This window comes from Balearica regulorum, chromosome 10 (assembly GCF_011004875.1).
Source record: "Balearica regulorum gibbericeps isolate bBalReg1 chromosome 10, bBalReg1.pri, whole genome shotgun sequence".
Lineage (NCBI taxonomy): Eukaryota > Metazoa > Chordata > Aves > Gruiformes > Gruidae > Balearica > Balearica regulorum.
In genome coordinates, this window is record NC_046193.1 from 20,925,018 (window position 1) to 20,937,531 (window position 12,514).

The following is a 12,514-nucleotide window of genomic DNA, read 5'->3' on the forward strand; positions in this document are numbered from 1 at the left end:
ATCTCCTGTTTCTGTGGGAGGAAGAGCTGGGTTGAGGAGGGAGGGCCGAGGAGCAGTGTGGAAGATGAGCAGGTGTCCATCATTCCGGTGGGGAGTTCAGGCAAAAGGGGTTGTCCAGCTGGAAGTGAAAGGATGCAAAAGTGAAACACCTTGATTAATGCAAGTGAGCTCGCTAGCTCAGTGACAGGACAGGTCAGAACAGGGAGGAGGAACCCAATCCAGCAAAACCATCATCAAAGTATGTTGTAATTCAGAAGATACATGTTTGTCAGCACTTGAATTTTATCTTTAATGTTTCATTTACTTGAAACATTCTCCAGATGACAACTATGACTTTTCCTGTAAGAAGCGAACATTTTGGACAATGCTGCCGTGCTCCTTGCCAGCATGTGTAGGAGGTAGAAATGAAGTCAGTGAAAGGTGAGATTTGTTTGTCTTCTTATTCATTGCCTTTTTAGCTCTTGTCCCTATTAAAGAAGTTAAGGTGCAGTGTACGCTGTGAATTTATATTGCCATAGCTATTCCAAACCGCTTTTGTAGGCGGGTATTGTACCTCCCTGTTAGGCACTAGAGCTGAAAAAGCCAGCCTACAGGCTGCAGTATGGACCCAGCCCACCAAGCAAACGAGATGTCTTCATTGCACGGCAAAGTAACGGCTCTTCCCAGGTATTGCAGATCATGGTGTGTGCACTGGGCTTGACCAGACGTGAGACCGTTCTCTGTTGGGAGGCACCTGAAATGTGAGTGTACCACCATCCTGTCTGGTCCTGTGACAGGGATTTGACAGCGTGCAGAGCCTTTGAGTGCTGTGTCCCATCCTGGCACTGTTGGTAATGTGCATGTTGTTCTCGTGTCAGTTGTTATCTCAAAGTGTTGACATCATATACCAAATAACACTTAAGGAGGTCTCTCTTAATGGAAAGATGAATTCCTGACACAATTGAAGTCAATGGGGCTTTTGTCACTGACTTCAATAGGCCCCAGCTTCCACCCCATGGCTCCATGGGAAGAAGAATAAATTGCTGCCGAAAACGCAACTGTCTCTGACATCCAGTGGGAAAGGATAATTACCAGTCAGTCATGGAGCTGCCGTCGTGGTTGTCTGATGAATAATAGAACTGAGTACTAGTGATATGTTGCCTTCCAAGTGGGTAAAGTGATTTTAGCAGATTAGCATGAGCGTAGGCAGCCAAGAAAGATGGTATGAAAACCAAGTGTGAGATGAGTTCTAGATGGTAGACATCAACTTTTCTGTCTGCCTGGCATCTGACACATACCGTGTAGTTTTATGTAAACACTAAAACAGGGACATGTAGAGGATCAAGAAGACAGTCTTGGGTTACCAGGCTTTATTTCTTTTTTTTTGTTGAAGTAGATTAATGTTCTTAAAAGAGTATGAGAGAGATTTCAATGAAACCTATTTTGCTTCTTGTCAAAAATACCTCTGGAACTGGTTAGAGCAAGGTTGGACCTCTGTTGTAAAGACAATGGTACACGGGTGAAGGACGATGTTTTACGGACTTGTGCAGCTTCCATGTGTTGAGGAAACCCTGATTTCTAACGGAGAGATGGTTAGACCAGCTGGTGCGGTGGGCTACTGGGATGAAGCACAAAGATAGGTGCTGGATTCGTAGATTTATACCCTCTGAGCAAAGCGAACAGCAATTAAAGCAGAAGAAAGCTAGGCCAATGTAGTTTTAATCATTAGTTTCAGTTTGTAGTTGGTCTTAACGCTGCGTGCGGCTTTGTGAGAGCATAAAGACGGCACTGTAATACCGCGGCTTTCAACTAGGCCTGTTTATGTATTGTGATTGGCGAACCTATTGACTTCAGATTCTTTCATGTTCTCTATGTTCCCGTCTGTTTTGATGTTATCGTGCAGTCATCTTAGCTACGTATTAAACAAGAGACTACTTCAATATAAAATGATCAAAGGGGTAAGGGAACACAGGGCCATAAAGAATATATGGAGAGCTCTGGCAGAATGATAAGTTGAATTTAAAGGCTTTTACAAGCTGCTTAATTCCTGCTTAGATTTCTGGTGCCACCAATAGGCAACAGTCCCTTTCTTTAAATCTTTTACTAAGGATTGACTGGCAGAATCACTGTTTTACATGGGTTTTAGAGAGTAAAAGGCCACCCTGAAGGTCAAGCCCTAAGAGATTTCCTCTAAGAGCTCATTGATTCTACTAGATTTTTGACTTGAAAAAAGACCACTCCTTCCTAGATCTGCAGCTTGCATACAAGTGCCTTAGTATGTGTCAGCACAGAAGGCAAGAGCAAAAGTGTAAGTGCAGGGGAAAAAAAAAATAGAGATGCTGTGAGGCAGACAGACAATGATTTCAGTCTCTCGCTTGTACAATTCAAACTGGTGACATTATTAGCTACTGGTCCATGAAAAAAGAAAGCATTATTTTATCGGTTTCTGAAATGGATTATATTAACAGTGAAATTGGGCAGAATAAAGATTTATGGTCACATCCTCAGCTTGAGTAAACAGGCAGAGGACCTCTGCTTGTAATGGGGATAGAAGGGCTCGCTGCAGCTGAGGAGCTGGGCTGTAAATACTGCGGGTCTGGTTTTCTTCACATATATAAATGAATGCATGGTTGCTGCGAATGCATATGCATGTAACTGTCTGTATTTTGTGCAAAAATTAAGATGAGCATGTTTTGCCTCTCTAACCTCATTATAATATTGGCTTTGTGAGTTGCCCAGTGCTGTGGTAGTGATTAGCAAAATGAATCTGAAAGCCTACCCCATAAGCAAACTCTGTATTTGCGCTATTACCTGCTCCTGTGATATTTCAATCTGATTCATTAGAAAAATTAGCATTTTTATGGACTAATTAGGGGAAAACGTTGCTTGTACTCTTTGTGATATACAGAGATTTGCACAGCTTAGAAAAGCCAAATGGAAGCAAAACATGATTTTTTTTTTTTTACCCCCCAAAAAAGAAGAAAAGTAAAAGGATGACTCAAATTAACTCAAAAGATTAGGGAGATTTGAACTTTAAAAAAAAAAAAAAAGAATTAAGAGAAGATTAGATTACTATACTATTGGCAGTTTGTACAGTTTTTTGAATTCAAAATTCCAGATTTCTTTCAGCTATTTTGATTCTTCAGGCATAAAAATATTTTAAAAGCTGTCAGTCAGTCACCATATTTTTTGTGATGGTTGCAAAATGAACAGTAATGAGAACGAATAGTAATGAGTGCATTATTCAGTATCTATAAATACAAATTGATTTTCATTGTAAGTTTATATATTTCACTTGAAATAGACTTTAGTTTTTCTCTTCGTTTTAAAACCAAAGTCACATTTTATTAGACCATAGCTATTCTCTCAAACATGTCTGAGTTTTTATCATGTTACGCTAATGACCCACTGGCTTTTGAAGTTTAATTCTAAATATGCATGTGTGTCACTTGCTCCTGCTCACATCCTCCATTTGCCAGGAGGACAAAAATGGGTGTCTGTGACTAAACTCTGAGGTTGTCTTTTTGCAAGGGAAGTTTGTTTTTTTTTTTATTAGAGGATGGAATACCATTATTTTAGTCAATGCAGGAATCTCCTGTTTTGATCATTATGTTTTGATAACGATCTTGACTTACAGAGACACAGAGCAGCAAACGCCTCTTCTTGGTCTTTTGTGGAGAAGGCAAAAATCTCCATCTTGCACAGAGGGTAGAAGTTCAATTAGGCATTTTGGTGTCATGGGAGGTTGATTGTGCTTTAATTGGCTCCAGCTGACTAGCTTTTAGGCCATGATATTTTTCACCTGCAGTTGGATGCTTCTCAAATATGTATGGAAATTTTTATTGTATTTTAAAATGTTGCACAAAGTCAGAATAATTATTTCCAAATGATACTTTACAAGTGAATGCCCTGTGATAAATACAAGTAAAAGAGAAACCATTAAAATTGTAAAATAAGTTGGAATGGACCTTCTGAGGTCATCTCGTCCAACCTCCTGCTGAAAGTAGGCATGACTTTGAAGTTAGATCAGGTTGCTCAGGGCTTTGTCCAGTTGAAAACAGTAATTACCCTTCTCTTCTTCAGGCTAGACAAATACAGTTCTCCCAGCCTCTCCTCACACGTTACGTGCTGCAGCCCCCTCATCATCTCAGTCCTCTCTGCTGAATTTTGCCTAGTTTGTGCCTGTTTTGTAACAGGGAAACCGAAACTGGACACTCTGTTCCAGATGCAGTCTCACAAGTGCTGAATAAAGAGTAATAACTGCTTTCCTTGACCTGTTGGCTGTGCTCCTGCGAATGCAACCCAGCGTGTGGTTGGTGTTCATCACTGTCGCTGCGGACTGTTCAACCCCCAGGCTGTCTTCCCCAGAGCTGCTCTCTGCACCATGGGTTTCCATTTGCAGAGCTTCGTGTCTGCTTGGGCTGAATGTTGTAAGCTTTCTGTCAGCCCACTTCTCCAGCCTGTTGAGATGCTGCTGAATGGCAGTCTTACTCCCAAGCATGTCAACTGCTCCCCAGCTCTGATGTCATCTGGAAACTTGCTGCGATTGTATTCCCTCTCATTGTCTAAGTCATTAACGAAGATATTAAGTGGTTAAATAGATTGCCTTCAGGAATGTTTGTTCTGTAATCTTCTTTGGGACTAAAGTGAGGGTCACCAGGTGGTTGGATGTTGGTGTGTGTTGTTCCTTCTTGCCCTTGAGGATGTCCATGACGGTTGCCTTTTCCAGTCATCAAAAGGATCCCCCAATTCCCACAATGTTTCAAAAACACAAAGAGCAGCCCCAAAATGATGTCAGCCTGTTTCCTGCAAACTCAAAGACCTGTGTAGGTCCAGTTTGATTAAATGGTCCCTAACAAAATCTTCCTCTGCTGTAGATAAGACTTCCCTGCCCCAGACAAAGACATTGGACCTGGGCAGCCTGTGAGTAGGCCTTGCTAATAAAGACCGAGACAAAGAAGTCTTTGAATGCCTCATCCTTTCTCTGTAGCCTTTGTCAGTAGTTCTGTTGACATATGCAGGACTGACCCACATTTTCCTTGGTCTTTTGCTCAGATGTACCTATGGGTGAACATTTCTTGTTGGCCATACTATCCCTTGCCAGTTTCAACTCTACCTGGGCTTTGGGTTTCCTAATTTTGACCCCGCAGTCTGGGCAATGTTTCTATGGTCCTCCTGGGTAGCCCGTCACCACTTCTACCTTCTGTTCACTTTCTTTTTGTGTTTGAGCTCAGTCAGGGATTCCATGTTCAGCCAAGTCAGCCTTCTGCCACGTCTGCTCCTCTTCCCACTCATCAGGGTGGATTGTTCTCATGCTTTGAGGAGGTTTTCCTTGAAGATCAAGGAGCTCCCCTGTGCCCTTCTGCACCCCAGGGCAGTCATCCATGACATTACACCTGTTAGTTCCCTGAGCAAGCCAAACTGCTCCCTTGAAGTTCAGCGTCAATATTGTCTTTGACGCGCTCTTGAAATCTCGGTTGCTAGTGCACCACCAAGTTGCCATCTTAGCGGATATCAGGGTGCTTAAAGTCTGCCAGAATGACCAAAGCCTTTAACTGTGAAAGCTGAATAAAGCTTTAGCTGCTTCCAGTTCTTGATCGGGTGGTGGGCAACAAACACCTATAGCATGGTTGGCGTCTTTGATTCTGACCCATAAGCGTTAGCTCCCAAAAAACCATCACCTGTTTCACAGCACAACTCTACGCATAAGTCTTGAGAAATCATTCTGGCTCATTAGTCTCTTCTGAGGAAAATTCTGTTTTCTGAGCATACATTTTAACAGCTTTTAATCCTATACAGTGCCTTTACCAGCAGAAACACGTATTTTTTTAATAGAAAAAAAATTGAAACCCTATTGGACTCTAAACATTTGAGGTACTGTAATTACTTAAGCATATGCTTAATAATCTTTCTCGATGGGCATATAAAGTCTTTATGCATATCCGTGGACAGAAGGAGTTAATGGCGTGCTTCAAGTCTTAAGTGCCAATGTAAAGCACTCATTGAATTGATGTACTTTTTCAGTTGCACTTGTCTCTTTGCGCTTTCAGCAGTTCAAAAGTTGCGATACTGAAATCGCCCATCTTGACCTCAGCCATCTTCTGTGCTAATAAAATGCCTAATAAAATGTGCTGTTACTTAGGCCATTAGCTGGGGACTCGGAAGTGTTATTTCTGGCTCTGCAATTATCCTACTGCTGCAATTTCCTTATGTGAATTGGGGATAACAAAGCTCTCCTTCTTTACAGAATGCTTTGAGATTTGATGATGAAAAGTGCTATATAAAGGTTCAATATTGTTATGTGAACAAATATCACTTTGTTTGCATGGCCTGACCATCTTATAAGCACGCGGAGAGCTGATGACCAAATCAAGATTAGAATTGAACAAATGAGTTTTAATGAACAGCTTCAGTCTATTGCCTTCATTTTTTCCTTCTGTTTGAAAGTCATTAACTTTTATAAGTCAATCTCTAGAAAAATTTTTAGTCTGTAAATCATTTGCCAGTTAGGTTTAGAAATCTTTCAAGTTTGCTTGTTTCGTGGTTTTACTTATCATTTTAGATGCCAAATAAGTTACTTATTAGCTTGTATGATGATTAGCAATCTGAAACATAGAATCACATATTATAAGGTTAAGTTTCCAGTTTCAGTGTGGGGCATTTTTCAAGTGCATTTAAAAGGCATTTTCAGGAAAAAAAAACCCTGAAAATTACAGATTAACAGTGAACAACCTTTGCCACAGGAAAAAAGTATTCCTTCATTAAAACTATACTCTAAATCTGTTGTGAACATGGCTGCAGCAAAACTGATTATTTTAAAAATCATTTCAAAAACCTTTCTACATTATTTGGACTTAGTGTCGTGGGTTAGGTCCTTCTGTTCTTTGTGAATTCAGGTATCACGGCAGTTTGCATATGATTGACTTTTGCGTTGTAGAGTGGGGAAAGCATCCTCAGTTACATCTACACACTGCCTGCATAAAACTTTTAACTAGGAAACATGAAGGAAATAGCTCGTCAGGTGGTGTAAATAAAAATAACTTCAGAAAGCCAATGCTGATTTATCCCGGTTGAAAATTTGCTCCAGAGTACCTGGGAACGACTCTGCGTTTTGGCACATGAGTTTGAATAGTTGAAATCTAATTTGTATCTGGAAAACACAGAGCTAAGTTTTCTGGCTGTATTCTTTCCTGAAACCCCGGTATTGCGATAGGAACGCATGGATCTCATGAAAAATGTTGGCCATTTTTTAGCTGGCGTGTAGATGTTCACGATGCTACCTTACCAGTTCAGGGGAAATCCTTCTCTCGGCCCACGTGCCGTTCACTTTGCATACGCTCCGTGTCGAAGAGCGCAAGGAAAGGTTGTAATGCAGAGTTGTGTTGTGTGTTAGATGGTTATTAAAATCAAGTGAAAGTGTGCTCTATACCTTGGGGACCTCAAATGCAAAACCATTCTAACTAATAAGCAGATACTAAGCGTGCCAAATTTTACCCCAAGGTACACAGAGGCTCCTGTGGTGGTGTCAGTTTTGCTCGCTGACTTTTATTGACTATCAGGATTTATTGACCCAGGAGGGAACCGTTGGCAGAGGTGATTCTTACCAGCCCCGGTTTTCCTTAAGGGACAATAACACCTGGTGTGCACCGTAAATTTAAACCCAATGCATGCGCGTGTGTCATGGCACGGGGTTTAACCGCTGAACATTTACCTACCGTGATTGTCTGGCGGTGCTGTACACGAGACCTGAGCGCTTTTGCATAGACCTTGACATTTTCTTTAGGGAAAAATATCTGTGATGTGCCTGGCTAGTGACAAGCCTGAGAGAGAGAGCGCGTTTTCGTGTGTATGCATTAGCCTCTGTATGTATGTTACAGCCAAGTCGATTTTCTTCTGGTAACCGTTACACCACCTTTTAATGCCATACATCCATATTGCTAAGCTCACTACAGACCTGAATTATGCACTAGCAGAGTACTGTAACATTTCTTATGCCTGAGTAATTGTGGACCGGAATCTGGCCCAATATGCTTGATTTACAAAAACTTGTTCATGGCTGCCTTCTTTTATTGGTACAGTAAATCACAGAAATTGTTGGCTAACCTCATGTGATGGTCTTGGGTAGCTGTGGTTAGTATTTCAAGGCTCTCTTCATATTCCGATAGCCCTTCCAGTAATAAATGAACAGATATTTGAGAAACTTGCAACATTGTGCTTGCAGTAATTATGAGCCACCTTATTCTAAATGTGAGACTGACCTGAAACACATTTTTAATTCATTTTTTTCCTGGGGGGAAAACTGAAATATTGGCAAAGCACATCTACAAAACTGGACATCTTAATTTTATTCCTGTAAAATTAGTACTTTCCTACTGCTGCTAAAAAGAAAGTAGTTGTATTTAAGAAGTTGAAAAACTGTTGCATTAGCTTTTCTCAGCAGCACTGCAGCTTTGTTGTGTTGTATTCATAATGCATGTGGGAAAAATTACATCTAAAAATGTTTATTTCTTTAATAATTAAGAGCTCCTTCTCTCTCTCGCTCTTTTTTTCTCAACCCCTATCAATTTTCCGTACTTGGTATTAGTCTGAAGATGTCGTTGCAAATACTCCCTTTATCACGTTTGCACTCACGTGGGATCCATAAGCCGTAAGGACAGCCGCCTTTTGTTGTGACTGTCGTTTATCCATTTCATCCTGTGCTGTTTTCCAAGCTGGTTAATGCATCTTTTAATTGTTTGACAAAACTTCCTCCTCAAAAAAACCCTTCTGCTATTAGAATGCACAAGCGAAGCTCATTCGCAGTGGTGCTGGAGCCGATGGGGACGCTGCCCGGGCTGGGGTGCTGGGATTTGGGGTCCTTTCATCCCATTGCCACCCACGCGTCCCACGCTGCGCTCCACAATAGGATAAAGCTTTGTGGTGTGCAGCGCGAGGCAGAGCGGAGTCTCTGAAGGTTTGATGTGCTGCGGGAGCGGGTTGGCTGCGGGGCGGGGGGCTTTGCTGCGGGACAGTCGCCAGAGCAGCATCAGAGCTTCGTCCTGCCCAGCGCTGCCCTTCCCGCACCGTTCGGCTTCGCCAAGTCCTCTGGGCCAAACCTATTAATGATTTTCCTCAGCCATGTGGGGCTCTGCAGTGGGCATGATTCAAGTAGCGTTTAAATATTTAGTTTCTCGTTTTCAGAATATTATCTGAGCCTGACTCAGAGGCTTGTACTTCATCGATTCATGTATCTTTTAGAGTGAAATGGGTGGATGAAATGTGAAGGTCACATTGCAGCAGGGACCACTCGTCCTTGCTCCAGTCTGTTCTTCCTCTGCAGTGAGTAGATGGAGGAGCCCGGGAAGCCGCCTGTGCCATCTGTGGCATGGCCAGAGGCAGCGGGTGATGCCAGCCCCAATCCTGGCTGCAGCGTTTGCTCCCGGCTCTGCTCAGAGACCAAGCAGCCCCCGGGTAGCTCGACACGGGGATCGGAGATGTCTTAAAGCCATCTTTGTGCCCTGCTGCTTCTCCCTCTCTCTGCACCATAACTTGGCTGAAATACAGTGTCAAATTGAGTGAATGACCAGCTGAGTGAATAAAAGTGTGAACTGCGTTCCCTCACTTGGAAATCTGTCAGGTCCCTCTAACCTCTGGGAAAACTGAAAGACCAGAGTGACTGTACTCGCAGAGCATCATAACAATAAAATGCCATTGCGAAGCGGGAAGCAGAAGCAGCACTGAGAATCCAGACATGCAGACGCTTCGCCCATACCCACAGAGGAAAAAGATTATATTTTTATTTCTCATCTTTAAAAATTTCAACAGATTTACAAGACCAGGGAACCTAACCGCTCTGATTCAGGCCGTGAGGTCTCTAGGACAGTCATTATAAATCTCAGCTTGTGAGGCTGCAGATTTTTCCCTTGTAGTATGCAAGGCATGAAAACCCAAACAGCAGGTTAAGTTTTCAACACAGACTGGGAGATAGATTTTTTCATTAAGACATACGTTGTTTCAATAATTCTTTCCCTTCCGGTGTAGTGCAATGCAATCCTTCTAGACCATCTTTGCAGGTGCAAATTCTCTGCCGCCTAGCAATGGCCGTGTGGATACCTCTGTGCACAGCTGTGATAAGGGCACGTAGCCCAGAGTGCCGCAGATCTTCTTATCCCTCTGTGAAATAAGCTTGATGGTTGATTTTTAAACTTAAGTAGCTTGATTTGGACAGATAGCTGTTTACCTGAGAGAGGGACACAAAAGCTCTCTGTGCCTGTTGCGTAGCTGTTACGCAGGAGGAATGATGGTGCTTTCCTGCTGACAGCATCACCCCAGATGGGAACACCTGGGACATAGACCACTGAGTCATAATTCTTCCTTCATGTTACCGAAGAGACTCGGGCAAAATGATGGATAACCTTCACCAGGTGATGCAAGTTGTCGGGAGCTTAGATCGCCTTCTCCGGGGAGTTGCAGTATCACTGCATGGAATATTGGATTGGAGATGGAGGAGGATTGTGGAGATTTACGGTCAGCTTAGTTCCCCCAGTAGGACAGTCCTGGTAGCTCACAGGTGAAAGCCTAAAGCAATACCCCTTAGCAGTCTTTGAGCTGAAGCTGCAGTAGGTGCACTTGAGCACTGCAATCAGCTCTGCCCATACTCGGCCTTTTTAATGTTAAACATTTTAAAATGTTTTTGGGGAGTGATGAATTCCTACTGTCTGTGTATACTATGCCTGAAACAAGAGCTGCTATAAATTGGCTGGCTCTAATAAACCCAATAAAAGCACCCAGTGATACGGAGTAGGTTACTAATACTGTATCTTGTGGGCTTTTTGCAAAGTTTTCCTATACTTTTCACTGGAACTGGTTCTGATATAAATCCTTTCCTTCAATCTGTGAGCTCTATTTACCCTTCCTCTCTCCTTACAGCACACTGATAACTTCAGTCCTACAGACCTTCTCTCCAGGAAATTCTATTAAGATTTTCTTTTAGCAAAAGTGAGTAGCCCTTCAGAAATCCTTTATCAGGTCTACTCTTTCCTGTTATGGCTTGTCTCTGCTTTTTTTTTTTTTTTTTGCTTTTTTTTTTTTCTTCATGGATAGCTGTAATTTAAAGCTTACTAGATCGATAAGTCGAAGATGCACAGCATAAACGGGAGAAGCAGACAAACAGCTGGTAAAGATAGGAGACAGCTGATTAAAAAGAATTCAGCTATAAAGCATGTGAGTTGTTATTCTCTGCTGCCATTTTTGAGTTAAATCAAAAAATAGGGGGAGGGGCACATACGAGTCATAATTCCCTCCTCAGAATATCTGATTAAAATAATGTTGAATTTCTTCTTTTTTCATGTCTCTAAATGAAAAGTAGATTTTTTTTTTTATTATTTTTTTTTTATTCAGAGTATGTGTTTTCATCAATTACAAGTGGATTGGCTTAATATAGAGGTAGCTGGGGGAAATGTCATGGCAGGAAGTCTGGACCTGGTGTGACAGTAGCATCTCTGGTCTTGAACTGGTGATACTGCCCTGGTGATACTGAAATCCTGAAAACAGCCTCTGTTTTACACTGGTTCACGGCATAGGGATTTTCTACGCTGCTTTGCCAGCCCTGGTGATGGTGCGTAGGACTGGGTTTGGGTTTGCTGTGCTTTCTAGCTGAGGCATGTCTTGCAATCCTTGGACCAGACTGCCGCGGCTTTGTTGGGTTATACCCAGCTGGCAGGAGCTGTAGATCAGGCAATTTGCATTTGGCATCCCAAGTTGCAGTTACGTTACTCTGTGAAGGTAGAGACGTTATAAAAGGATGAGTGTGTTTCCAGCAGGAGAGTAAACATTTCTAAGCTAAAACCTCAAAAGAAGTCAAGAAGGATTAAGATGCAGCTGAAAGTAGAATTGTGGTTCCTAAATCACTGCAGAGCTTTAGGAAATGTTTTCTGTTCGCATCAGAACCCATGATTTATTGACAAAGGGGTTGAACTTTAAAATATATGTGCTAGTGAATTGTGTTTCAGTGAAATCGCGTACCTCTTTTGACGGAGAGGTTCGTGTAAGTGTTGTCTGTGTGCCTGTAACCACAGAAACTACATAAAAGACTAGAGACGTGTGTGGCAATAGGCATGTACATCTTATACGTGTACATCTATGTATGCTGAGTTTGGCTATATATGCACCAAAATAGCAATGAGATGTTACAAAATGAATTTGTAATGCTGTGGTAAAGGAGGGCCGTGTGCACTTTGGAAGAAGGATTGGGTCTGTCCATGGGGAAATAAGTCTGTCTGCAACTGGTGAAATGAGACCAGATAAAGAGATTATCAAGTGGTGACAAGAAAGAAAATAGGTTAGCTGAATTTCTCTTTATCACTTCTTTTCCCTTAAGACGTCTCACTGAATATCTTGTCATTCATACAGAGTCTTGAAAGAGTCACTTTTAAAGGTGACCCACAAAAGGAAAAAAAAAAAAAAAAAGGTGCTTGTGTGCTTCTTTTGCCCCTTGGTGGCATAGGAGCATGGCCTGGCATTTACACTGTGTGTGTGTACTCTCTTCTGGAAGAGG

General features: G+C 42.1%; 1 protein-coding gene across 10 annotated transcripts in view; it reads left to right on the forward strand.

Moving 5' to 3' along the window:
• CHL1 (cell adhesion molecule L1 like) overlaps positions 1-12,514 on the forward strand; it is a 137,462-nt gene that overhangs the window by 18,779 nt on the left and 106,169 nt on the right. The window lies entirely within an intron of this gene.